A 14,220-nucleotide genomic window follows, 5' to 3' on the forward strand; every position below is an offset into this window, starting at 1 on the left:
TGGGGGGGGGCTGAATAACATCACAGAGATACACCCAGTCTGTCTGAGTCTCCCTAGTCCCCACCCTGTCTCTGCTTATCCTCACTGACTCAGTCTGTCTGAGTCTCCCTAGTCCCCGACCCCTGTCTCTGCTTATCCTCACTGACTCAGTCTGTCTGAGTCTCCCTAGTCCCCACCCTGTCTCTGCTTATCCTCACTGACTCAGTCTGTCTGAGTCTCCCTAGTCCCCACCCTGTCTCTGCTTATCCTCACTGACTCAGTCTGTCTGAGTCTCCCTAGTCCCCACCCTGTCTCTGCTTATCCTCACTGACTCAGTCTGTCTGAGTCTCCCTAGTCCCCACCCTGTCTCTGCTTATCCTCACTGACTCAGTCTGTCTGAGTCTCCCTAGTCCCCACCCTGTCTCTGCTTATCCTCACTGACTCAGTCTGTCTGAGTCTCCCTAGTCCCCACCCCTGTCTCTGCTTATCCTCACTGACTCAGTCTGTCTGAGTCTCCCTAGTCCCCACCCTGTCTCTGCTTATCCTCACTGACTCAGTCTGTCTGAGTCTCCCTAGTCCCCACCCTGTCTCTGCTTATCCTCACTGACTCAGTCTGTCTGAGTCTCCCTAGTCCCCGACCCCTGTCTCTGCTTATCCTCACTGACTCAGTCTGTCTGAGTCTCCCTAGTCCCCACCCTGTCTCTGCTTATCCTCATGTAACGGGTGTGAAACGCTAGCTAGTTAGCGGTGGTTCGCACTAAATAGCGTTTCAATCGGTGACGTCACTTGCTCTGAGACCTTGAAGTAGCAGTTCCCCTTGCTCTGCAAGGGCCGCGGCTTTTGTGGAGCTATGGGTAACGATGCTTCGTGGGTGTCAGTGGTTGATGTGTGCAGAGGGTCCCTGGTTCGCGCCCGGGTATGGACGAGGGGACGGTCTAAAGTTATACTGTTACACTCACTGCATTCTTTGTGCTGTACTGCCTCAGAGCAAGACAGTAAATTCACTAGCGGTTAACTGGGAGAGAAGATGAGGAAGGGGTCAAATAAGAAACACACACACACACAAAAGAAACACACACACACAAACAAGAAACCCATACACAAGGAGAATTAATCCTGTGCAATCACGCTGTGGCTATTTTTACATGTCTGACTGCTTTGAGAGTGTTCGTGAGTTTATATTTAGCTATCCTTAAGCAAATGCCGTGTTTACATAAGCTCTTACATAAAATACAAGGCTTACTCTCCTGTCTTTCCCGGTTGTTGCTGTCTGTACCCGTGCTCGACCTTCCAGTGTCCATCATGTCAATCAATTAACTATAGGCATAATGGTCATCCACTCAATAGACAGCAGCAGCCGTAGCAGGAGTCAACCAGGATAAAAGACAGATAACCTTCTGCCTGGCAGAACACACCCCAAGTAGCAGCTCAACGGCTTATACTGTCTCTGTCCCCAATATCCACACTAGCCCACTACGTAGAATGGATCAATGTACTGGGCATGTGTACTACGTGTTACGATAGTATGGACAGTGGAACGAAGCAACAGTGTATGACCGTCTAATGTCAGCTAGCCAGGCGGCATGTAGTCCGACATGTACAGACACCCACACACACCCACATACACCCACACTTAAAACCAGACCCAAACTTACCCACACCCAAACACACTCAAACCCAGACACACTCAAACCCAGGCCCAAACACACCCACACCCAAACCCAGACCCAAAACACACCCACACAAACACCCAAACCCAGACCCAAACACACTCAAACCCAGACCCAAACACACCCACACCCAAAACCAGACCCAAATACACCCAAACCCAAACACATCCAAATCCAAACACACCCAAACCCAGACCCAGACTCAAACAGACAGGCCACAGAGACCTTCCGTCACAGCCACAGGAAATGGCAACATGACCGTCTTGTGGCCCACATGAAGCTCTAAATAGTATCTGATCAGACAGGGTCTTGTATGTTCCCCTGTGATCTAACCAATCTAACACGCCACCATGTTGACATGTACAGTACTGTAGGGCTGTGTGGCTGTGTGGGGTGGGTGACCCCTTTCTGTAGAACCCTGTTATTAACTGTTCCATAACAGGTTCATTACATGTATGTGGTGCATGTATTTACTCAGTCTGTACAAAGGACACTTCAGAGATTCATTTGGAAGTAGAAACCTGATGGGTATGCTTTGCTCACCTCATTTAGTCTAACTGATTCTGATTTGGGTTTGATTCTCTCTCTCTCTCTCTCGTTCTCTCTCTTCCGCAGCTATTTCTCCTCAACATTGTGAGTGAAACAGTACAACGTGACCTGTCGAATGAGCTCACTAACTACAGAACAGAAGAAAGCAGAGCCCTAAAAGCAGACCCAGTACCACACCATGCGGTTCTAGTCATCTAGAACGTTCCTTTCACATGATGTAATAATGCACCATCATGAACCATTTAGTAGAGCTACTATGACGATGTTCCACAAGTATCTAAAAATCATGATCAAAGTTTATCCCATTCAATCTCGACCAGCAGTTTCTGAACAAAATATACAGTATGAGTCTTACCAGATGGCCATCAATCCGCAAATAAGATATCATTGATATAAAAAAAATGTTAAAAGGGTCTCTTATAGGAAAGTGTTCTAAATAGAATTAGACAGACTGAGAAGTGGACCGTGAAGGGAATCCCAACGAGGACACGAATGGGAAGCGTTGTGTGGTTAGAGAAACCATGTTGAAAATAGAAAGAGGAACGGCTACCTTCAGAGAGTGAAACTGCACTAGTTACGTCTTGGAACCCAACCCCTCTTCACTTTACCAGGAAGAAGGCGTTATGAGGACGGCGACATTTACATTGTGCATGTCGGCACCTGTCATCACTGGAGAAGTAGAAACAAAGAAGAGATACAGGTGACACTGAAGGTGAAAACCAGGAAATGGGATCCAGAAGATAACAATTGTGTGGCTGGTCCGCACTCACAAAGGAGAATGAAGGTTTTTTCAGAAGATAACACACGCACACCAACCCCTAGGAACAGAGTCGTGAGGCTGATTGCATAGTGTTGATAACAACAGTCATGCAGAAAGGCTTAGCAGGCCGTCTGTTCTGGCCTTCGTCGGTGGGAAGCAGCGTTATATGATGTAACTCAACGTCACTAAAACACACACTCATCGGAGGGATTGATCCAAAGACAGTAGAGGTGATGCACTTAGCTGGCTGAGGGGTTCAGCAGGATGTACAGCAGTAAACTGTTGGGAAGACAAAGCCTGCCACACAAAGCCAGCCAGGCTGGCTCCCTCTATTTCTCTGTATCAAGTACACGTTGACACAGATCCTTTTGACTGCGTGATTTACGAGTGTGACCAACCAGGGTTTCGATACCGGTTCTCCAGCATGCCACAAGACTGTGTTTTTAACCCGCTGAGCTAAAGCGTGGGCATTAGTTCAACGAGAAACAAAAGTCTTTAAATATCTGGCCAGGTTACTCATCACAAGAGTGCAGTTCACCAAACCAGCTGTTACATGAGCACATTCTGGTTGAACTGAGTTCCAATAACACACTTTCAGATCCAGTGCTTTATCCTGGTCCCTTTGGTCTCACAGAGCAGTAATGCCAAACCAATCGTCTCCCATATCAAGGTGATGTAATGCAGAAAGAAAGAGAGAGGAAGAGAGAGAGAGAGAGAGAGAGAGAGAGGAAGAGGAAGAGAGGGGAGAGGGGGTAGCACATATGTTGTCTTATTTCACCAACAAACTGCTGAGCTGGGGCAATCTGCCAACAAGCCCCTGTCCAGGAATCTATAGCAGTCACAGAGGAGGAGGAAGTAGAGAGAGAAAGAGAAATTGAAGGGGGGTAAGAGAAGGGGGAGAGAAAAAACAATCCTCCACAATGCTGCTGACCAATCTGCCGGCCTTGGTAGCCAACCCAGAGAACCCATGACCTTCTTCGACTATGTAAGCAGTGTCTGTGTCCATGTAGGTGACATGTGAATGAGCCCTACAGCTGATGGCCTGACAGGCTGCTCTCAGAGAGAGAGAGAGAGAGAGAGAGAGAGAGAGAGAGAGAGAGAGAGAGAGAGAGAGAGAGAGAGAGAGAGAGAGAGAGAGAGAGAGAGAGAGAGAGAGAGAGAGAGAGAGAGAGAGAGAGAGAGAGAGAGAGAGAGAGAGAGAGAGAGAGAGAGAGAGAGAGAGAGAGAGAGAGAGAGAGAGAGAGAGAGAGAGAGAGAGAGAGAGAGAGAGAGAGAGAGAGAGAGAGAGAGAGAGAGAAATAAAATGCCCTGCAGGATCACACAGAACCAGCCAACCTCTTCACCTTGGTGATGATGCAGGCTGGGCAGAGAGAGGGCCTTCCACCTCACTGTGAAAGCAGGCTTTGTCCATATGCTCCCCACCATGGTCACACAGCACCATCCAACCCCTGACAGGACTGGGCTGTGGGTCGGGGTCGGGCTCAGGGCCAAACACAGCACCCAGTCAACATGTGAGCTCATTCCCATACATACTGTAAACACATGAGCATACGGTGTGGTGTGTTCACATGAATGCACACACAAATACAAACTGTCTATACATTTTTATGTACACACATGCGTGGGCGAGCAAAAACACACACACATAAGCGTGTGTGCCCTTTCATTAATGAGGATGATATAGAGAAAAGGGGAGGAGGTCATTTCCACTCCAAACGTCTTGTAAGCCGGTGCCAACAGGGAGGAAGTATGTTCACTTAGAGCTTTTAGAGCCCAGGGAAGTCCTCCTGATGAATGGCCAAGACAAGACAAATCCCCTCTCAGAACAGGTCCTCCTCAACCTCACTGTAGCTTCTGTCTGCTTCAATAACTGACATAGTAGAGATGTCAGAGTGTCTACAAATTGTCACTAGTTTAAGAGAATAACATTGATACAGTAACAATACACTCTGTCTTTCTCTCTCTCTCTGTCACACACATTTATAGAACTCACGATTTCCTCGTGACTGTTTTGTTTCGATAGCAGTGGAGTGTGTGAGTGTGCTGGTTGGTTAGGACAGTGGGAAGGAATTTCAAGATACTGTCAAATGGAAACAAACAGTTGTTCCAATCGGATGTCCAAGCTCGTAGAGTAATGAGTTCTGGACATAATGTATCCTACTGGATCATATAGATCAATGGTGGACTGAACTGAAAGTCATTTCCTGTAGATGATTATCAGTATTAAGTAGGCCCAATGCACTGAGCTCTCTAGATGAAGGATTTGTCAACGTGCTGCTACTGTGTACTCTTATGTCTAGGACTAAGGATTATGAGTTTTTGTGTGTGTGTGTGTGTGTGTGTGTGTGTGTGTGTGTGTGTGTGTGTGTGTGTGTGTGTGTGTGTGTGTCAGACAGACAGCGAGAGAGAGAGAGAGAGGCTGACACTACAGAGAATGGTTCCTCTCATTCACCTCCCAAGTTCCAACCTCCAGGACACCTACACCACCCGATGTTACAGGAAGGCCATAAAGATCATCAAGGACATCAACCACCCGAGCCACTGCTTGTTCACCCCGCTATCATCCAGAAGGCGAGGTCAGTACAGGTGCATCAAAGCTGGGACCGAGTGACTGAAAAACAGCTTCTATCTCAAGGCCATCAGACTGTTAAACAGCCACCACTAACATTGAGTGGCTGCTGCCAACACACTGACACTGACTCAACTCCAGCCACTTTAATAATGGGAATTGATGGGAAATGATGTAAATATATCACTTGCCACTTTAAACAATGCTACCTTATATAATGTTACTTACCCTACATTATTCATCTCATATGCATACGTATATACTGTACTCTATATCATCGACTGCATCCTTATGTAATACATGTATCACTAGCCACTTTAACTATGCCACTTTGTTTACATACTCATCTCATATGTATATACTGTACTCGATACCATCTACTGTATCTTGCCTATGCTGCTCTGTACCATCACTCATTCATGTATCCTCATGTACATATTCTTTATCCCCTTACACTGTGTATAAGACAGTAGTTTTGGAATTGTTAGTTAGATTACTTGTTGGTTATTACTGCATTGTCGGAACTAGAAGCACAAGCATTTCGCTACACTCGCATTAACATCTGCTAACCATGTGTATGTGACAAATACAATTTGATTTGATGACAATAATTGCCTCTTAATATGCATCCCACTGCTGGCTTGCTTGTTCCCTGGATGGGAGACCAGATGCTGCTGGAAGTGGTGTTGGAGGGCCAGTAGGAGGCACTCATTTCTCTGGTCTAAAAAAATATCCCAATTCCCCAGGGCAGTGATTGGGGCATTGCCCTGTGTTAGTTGCCGTCTTTCGGCTGGGATGTTAAACAGGTGTCCTGACTCTGTGGTCACTAAATAACTCATGGCACTTATAGTAAGAATAGGGGTGTTGACCCCGGTGTCCTAGCTAAATTCCCAATCTAGCCCTCATACCATCATGGCTACCGAATCATCCCTAGCTTCCAATTGGCTCATTCATCCCCCTCCTCTCCCCTGTAACAATTCCCCATGTTGTTGCTGTAAATGAGAACGTGTTCTCAGTCAACTTACCTGGTAAAATAAGGGTAAAATAAAATAAATGGTTGGCTTGATGAGTGACACCACACACCCACACTAGTTACTGACACCTGAGGGATAAGGAAGCTGACAGGACTTCCAAAAGCAAGTGTAGGATGAATATCAATGTTATCCTCACCAGGCTAGACTAATCTTGCCTGAACAGACCCACACTCACAAAACACACACACTTTCAGGACCCCATCAATCAGGCCTTTATGGTGGAGTGGCCAGACAGAAGCCACTCCTCAGTAAAAGGCACATGAATGGCCTGAATGTCAAGCGTCACATCTGGAGGAAACCTGGCACCATCCCTAAGGTGAATCATGGTGGTGGCAGCATCATGCTGTGGGGATGTTTTTCAGCGGCAGGGACTGGGAGATTAGTCAGGATCGAGGCAAAGATGAACGGAGTACAAGAGAGATCCTTGATGCTGTAATCGCTGTACTGAGTAAGTACTGAGTAAAGGGTCTGAATACTTATGTAAATGTGATATTTCCTTCTTTTTTTTCTTCTTTTACATATATACATACATGCACATGTAAAAATATGCAAAAATGTCTAAAAAAAACTGTTTTTGCTTTGTCATTATGGTGTATTATGTGTAGATTGATGAGGGAAAAAAACAATTTAATCAATAATAGAATAAGGCTGTAACGTAACAAAATGTGGAAAAAGTCAAAGGGTCTGAATACTTTCCGAAGGCTGACTCGAGCCGGAATGGATCGTGAGCCTGTGTTGGTCCTCAAAGTGTGCTCATGTTCAGTACCAAGAATAAACCGTGCCCTATTCTGACCCTAATGGCAAGCACGGTAAGCTCCATTTGGGCCCTGGGCCTATCGATGTCACAATCACAGCATTATGCTCCTGCATTGGCTAAACACTATAGTTCACAGTGGAAAGTTCAACTCGGTGCTACCTCAGTGGCTATTAAAGTATTATATAAAGGTGTTGCACCTGCGTGAATGTTCATGTTGTTATTGTTTTACATCCATCCCTGAGGCTTTAAGGTCATTTTGTACTGGATGTGTTTTTCCTCAATAGCACCTAGAGTGATTGTCCTGATGTCCTTGGTCTCTCCTCTCCACAGTCACCCCCACAGCTGAGAGAGGGGCATTTCTATTCTACCACACAAATAGAATCTGGGCCAGACGTCTACTAGTGTTGTTAGAGGCTAGTTGAATACGAGGTCACAAAATATTCAACCCAAATATGACATCATCCTCAAGGAAAAGAATAATACAGCAGCAGCCTTGTGACCCTCTTCATCATCATCATCATCATCATCACCTATAACTGGGTCGGAGTGGAGGTTTATGCAACGGCATACAATCAACATTGACCATCAGAACACACAACTGTATCATCACACACACACACACACACACACAAGCCTATTCCTGCGGTCATATGTCAAAGACTAAGGAGGAGGGACGCCTTGGAGGAAATAAATCATAATGCTGCCACTGGGCTCTCCATGAAGCCACGGGGAAGATTTCCTCTCTATGCAGTTACACACACACACACAATCTGTCAGAATAATGCCAAACATCCCACCTCTCCACAGCTAGGGAGTGAGACAGTGTGCCCTCTCCTCTCTTTGCATGCCAAACTGACACCCAATAACCCAGCACTGAATTATGTGCAATGGGATGTCAGGACTGATCATTTTGAGGGCACCAGATCCCTGGCCCTAAGCGTCAACTTTAAATGCCAAGTTGAGTTTAATTCAGTAAAAGCTAAACCAACTAGTCAAAAATGCTAGTCGAAAATGCACCTTGGATAAAGTAATCAAGGTTTTGGTGTTGAGATTGGATCAATGGGAAGCATTTCTTGTCCAAGGCCTATAATTTTGAAAATCATATTTGCCAATTAAGAAAATACACCATGATGAGGCCTACATATGTCTTGTTCTCTCTATAAATTCAAATAAGCTAAATAAATTCCTTATGTGTCTAAAACCGACATTTCAACAGCTTGGCCTGAGATGCCCTATGTCTTTACGACATTCCAACCTTCTTGATTACACGCAAGATGACAGTAAATACTATATAAAGGGCACGTGGTATCGAAAATCGAAGCACTCTTGAGCTGCTGATGGACTCCAACTGTCACATGGGTAATTCTTCTTATGGCGTACTATTATTAACTAATGCATCGCATGACAATATAATGTGTCCGTATTTCACCAAGAAAGAGGTACATGCAACACAGAGAAGGCGCCTAAGTGCGTGCTAGATGATAATGGAGAAAGCGTCACCGGGGCGCATGGATGGACGCAGCGTCGTCCACAACATTGTCACTGACTGGGATGCGGCAGCGTTACGACACCGTTCATTCCGAGGAACCAACGCTGCCATAGTCTCTGGCGATCTAATTCTTATCATTGTCATTTTTTGAGTAAAATCTGATTTCAGACTAATATCAGTGGACGGGGAAAGGATGCAATGCACCTCAAAGAACAGGTTCCGGATCTGTGCAGACAGACAGGCACAGTGAATACTGGATAGATGTAGAATGTTAGGTGACTATAGATATAGACTATTCACAATGCATTGCTTCAATATATCCAATATTATAGCTAAATATTCTACCACCGCAGTGACATAATATTAAACCCACAGGAGCCTATTCTGAGCCGAGCAGTTGTGATTTTCTAGACTAACATTTATTGATAATGATATGATTTCGCGTGGGGCTGACAATCTCGCGGACTGTACGGGATGCTCTCTCTACCGTTGTCAAGTCACATGGAATTCCATTCACAGAATATGTCAATTCATAGGGCATGCTGTGCAGAAAGACCACTATATTTACAGCTATTCTAAAATGGATATGAAATAGGCATACATTATGTGACCTCCATTTTATGTTGTAAAGGAATTTCCCTATTCTCTCTTTCGAAGATTGGAGGGGAAAAGGAGGCATCCCTTTCCCACGGATGCTGATGTGGGATTGTGGGTTCTGACATTCCCGAGAGAGCGAATCACATCAGTGTGATGCACGTTGGCAAGACCTAATCGAACGACAAATAATTCGAAAAAGTAGTGGCATAATCTTTTATCAAGATGTCTTAAAAATTACAACATAACGAGAGCGTTTTGTTATTGATACATTTCCATGGTGAGTCAATAGCCTAGGGTACTGTAAAATAATGTCTGGTAAAAAGATAAAAACACATGGCCTTCTGATCATATGTTGTTACGTTGCCTATCAGCATAATGTAGCCTAGCGACTGTGTGTGTCAAGCTGAACCACTGGTTTCGCTCTTCCTTCTATCTTGTCTACCCATTTCACTTGAACAATGACAACCCCGGTCTTGGAACTGTCCCAAGACTGTACAGAATAGAGGCAGCCGGTATAGGCTACACATGCACACAACCCTTGAGCATCACAAGGCATGCTGCCTCATACTGCCTTCACACACACACAAACATAACAACTCATTTCCCAAAGGTCGCCGTTTTGTTGGATAGGTTTTATGCACGCGATCTGCAAAGCGCGAGAATGCACAATAACCTGTCGTCATCTCGTGTGAAGCACAGTTACTCTGTCGCTACCGAGCTCCTAAAGGTTCCAAACAATGATAAACTGTCCCCAGCACTACTGTACCTGCAGAGCCGCTGAACTTCACTTCGTTGTAAGTGCCGTTGCCGTGTCTCCGCCACATATCACCACCCCTCATATCAGCCAGGGGCATACCGGTATGCTAAATTATGGTAATAATGCCAGATGTTAAAATGTGAATAGCTGTCAACATTGCTGCACTGTTTGAGCCATGTAGGTTATTCCGCAACAGAGCAGACTTTTTCATATCTAGCCTACCATGTAAACGGACTGCCCCAGGTTGAGAAGTGTTATTTTTCTTCTGGCGGTGGCGGGATAGGGATGGAGGGTCCTCCTTATCCCTTTTCAAACTGATGCTGCGATTTCACACAGTAGCGCGCGCCAGTGTCCCACACACACACAGCTGGTCCTCGCGACAGAACACGCTGCTTCGATCCACGCAGTTCCAGAGAAATACCCCGCCCACTTTAACAACTCAGTGGCATACTGTAGTCACTACAATGGAGAACACAGGCCTATGCCTTTTGTTGCTCTGCAAAGGCTCTATGTTTTATATTTGATATCTCAGTTTGACCAAATCCTGGTGGGGGACTGGGACAATGGATAATAGTACACAGTAAAGGGTTGCCATGAATTTGACAGTTATTTACAGGCAGCTCTGTGGCAAGTAAAATGCTGTATTGCATATTACAGTAGGGCCTATAGCTATTGTAATATAAATGTGGTATGAAAGCAAGTACTGTGTAATGACACACAGTACAATATCGTAAAATTGACTGCAATATACTGTAAAAACTTTTCATTCTAACTTCCTCAGATTGAATGGCTCAATGAATTACATTTATTGAGGGGAGGGTTTATATGTCACAGTATTTCCCTATAATTACAAGGAATTGGTGCAAGCAGGTTGGCTGGTTGGTAAAGTGTTTAAACATTACAGCATATTAATAAATATTTTATATCACTTGCACTAGAGGTCTTAACAAAGGCTTCCAAATTGGCAGTGACCACAAGACAAAACTGTCCAAAAGGACATGGCAAAATACTCATCCATTTAAGGTTGAAGACTTGCTGCCACTCCAATGTGTCCCCTATAGATTTTAAATTCATGGGGCACTATAACCACATAGGAGTTAAATTGATACAGCATTCTCATTCACGACTGTAACACATATCCTCTTACAGTGCAAGCTTCAAAATATGTTAATGAGCCGGAAACAACAATACCATGCACCCACTAGTAGTGAAGGTTTTGGGCGCTCCAAAGATTACAGTACCATACTCTATACTGTGAGGTGGAATTACAGTACCAATTGAAATACAGCAATTTCCCACAATGCTCCATCACTTACAGTATGCTGCAGTTAAATGTTTGAGGTTTTTTTTCTTTTTTACTGTCGATAATACCTTAAATGACTGTGTAACAGTGTAACACAATAGATAATGTAATACAGTTGTGTAATGACTTTTCTGTAGCCTAATTCAATAAATAATGACTATGTAATATTAATGACTGCCAACAAATACATTAGGGTTTCTCACAGCGTTGATACTTGAACCCCTAATTACATGATGAGCATACATCAGACTGTGAAGAGGTTCAATATTATTGCATTGTCTAAATCAAATATATAAACCCAAACCAAACATATTATCTTACAGTGCCTTCAGCAAGTATTGTGTTACAGCCTGAATTGAAAATATATTACATTTAGATATTTTTGTCACTGGCCTACACACAATACACCATAATGTCAAGGTGGAATCATGTTTTTCGAAATCTTTACAAATGAATTAAAAATGAAAAGCTGAAATGTCTTGAGTCAATAAGTATTCAACCCCTTTGTTATGGCAAGCCAAAATGTGCTTAACAAGTCCCATAATAAGTTGCATAAGTGCAATAATAGTGTTTAACATCATCTCTGTACCCCACACAACATTTTCTGTATGTTCCCTCAGTCGAAAGTGAATTTCAAACACAGATTCAGCCACAACGATCAGGGAAGATTTCCAATGCCTTGCAAAGAATAATTGAATATCCCTTTGAGTATGGTGAAGTAATTAATGACACTTTGGATGGGGTATCAATACACCCAGTCATTACAAAGATACATGCGTTCTTCCTAGCTCAAATGCCGGAGAGGAAGGAAACCGCTCAGGGATTTCACCATGAGGCCAATGGTGACTTTAAAACAGTTACAGAGCCTAGGATAGGAGATAAGTGAGGATGGATCAACAACATTGTAGTTACTCCACAATACTAACCAAATTGACAGAGTGAACCTGTAGAGAATAAAAATATTCCAAAACATAGATCCTGTTTGCAACAAGGCACTAAAGTAATACTGCAAAGCAATTAACTATTTGTCCTCAATACAAAGTGTTATGAATAGTGGTGGCTGCATCATGTTATGGGTATGCTTGTAATGGTTAAGGACTGGGGAGTTTTTCAGGATAAAAAAAGTAATCGTAAAGGTGCTAAACACAGACAAAATCCTAGAGGAAAACCTGGTTCAGTCTGCTTTCCACCAGACACTGGGAGATGAATTCACCTTTCAGCAGGACAATAACCTAAAACACAAGGTCACATCTACACTGGAGTTGCTTACCGAGACAGTGAATGTTCCTGAGTGGCTGAGTCACAGTTTTGACTTGGATTTTCAAGTAGATTTATAGCAAGACCTAAACAGTTTGGCTACCAATGATCAACGACCAATTCGACAGAGCTTGAAGACATTTTTAAAGAATAATGGGCAAATGTTGCACAATCCAGGTGTGAAAAGCTCTTGAAGACATACCCAGCAAGACTCACAGCTGTAATTGCTACCAAAGGGCCTTCTACAAAGTATGGATACTTATTTAAATTAAGTATTTCTGTATTTCATTTTCAATAAATGGGCAAAAATGTCTAAAAACACGTTTTCACTTTGTCATTATGGGGTAATGTGTATATGGGTGAGAACAAGACCTCTGAGACCTCTCATTAAAACCTTCAGTAGCTAGCTGCTCTAAATTTAGCTTGTTTTTCCACACAGGTTGTTATTGTCTATATCAGAGAGTTACCGAGTTACATTCTATACCAGAGTTGCCAGGTTATATTTTATACCAGAGTTGCCAGGTTATATTCTATACCAGAGTTGCCAGGTTATATTCTATACCAGAGTTGCCAAGCAACCCTCCTCCTGGGGTGCCATTAGCTATCCTCCAACCCGCAGGAATCTGGTCTGACCCTACTACACACTTGATTCTAATCTATAGTAATAGATTCATGATAGAGCAGGGCTGGAGAAAAAACCCTGCAAGGCCCGTAGTTCTCCAGAACAGGAGTCTCCAACCCTGCTCCTGGAGAGCTACCCTCCTGTAGGTTTTCACTCCAACCCTGTTCATGGAGAGCTACCCTCCTGTAGGTTTTCACTCCAACCCTGTTCCTGGAGAGCTACCCTCCTGTAGGTTTTCGCTCCAATGCCAGTTGTAACTAACCTAATTCAGTTTATCAACCTGCTAATAATTAGAATCAGGTGTGCTAGATTAGGGTTGGAGAGAAGACCTACAGGACGGTAGCTCTCCAGGAACAGGGTTGGAGTGAAAACCGACAGGAAGGTAGCTCTCCAGGAGCAGGGTTGGAGAGCTCTGCGTTGGAGAGCTCTGTGTGGGTTGGAGAGCTCGGTGTGTTCACCTCAACCTACAGATGTATCCAGATGCACAGTGGCAGTCCTCATCCCCAGTGTGAGCATGATCCTAACCGGCTAATGCAACCAATATTTTCCGGATTCTCTCCTCTACCGCACCACAGTGGAGGCCCCAGACAGAGTCATAGCGTGATGGGTTTCCCCAACCAGGCCATTATATAACAGCATTATGTAGACTAGGTCTAAATGCCTGCTGTGAGGGGGACTCCACCACTATCGAACGGTCTGTCACAGAGACCCAGGGTAATCACACTAACAAGGTCACCCACTCACCAAGATCAGACCTACTAGTGTACAGGATTGAAAAATACTCCTATATATACAGTAGATTATTTTCTGTAAAAGAGCATGAGGAAGGATCTCAAAGTGATTGAATGAAAGCATGTTAATTCAACTAACATTGACT

The sequence above is a fragment of the Oncorhynchus keta genome, chromosome 20, assembly GCF_023373465.1.
Source record: "Oncorhynchus keta strain PuntledgeMale-10-30-2019 chromosome 20, Oket_V2, whole genome shotgun sequence".
In the NCBI taxonomy this organism is placed as follows: Eukaryota; Metazoa; Chordata; class Actinopteri; order Salmoniformes; family Salmonidae; genus Oncorhynchus; species Oncorhynchus keta.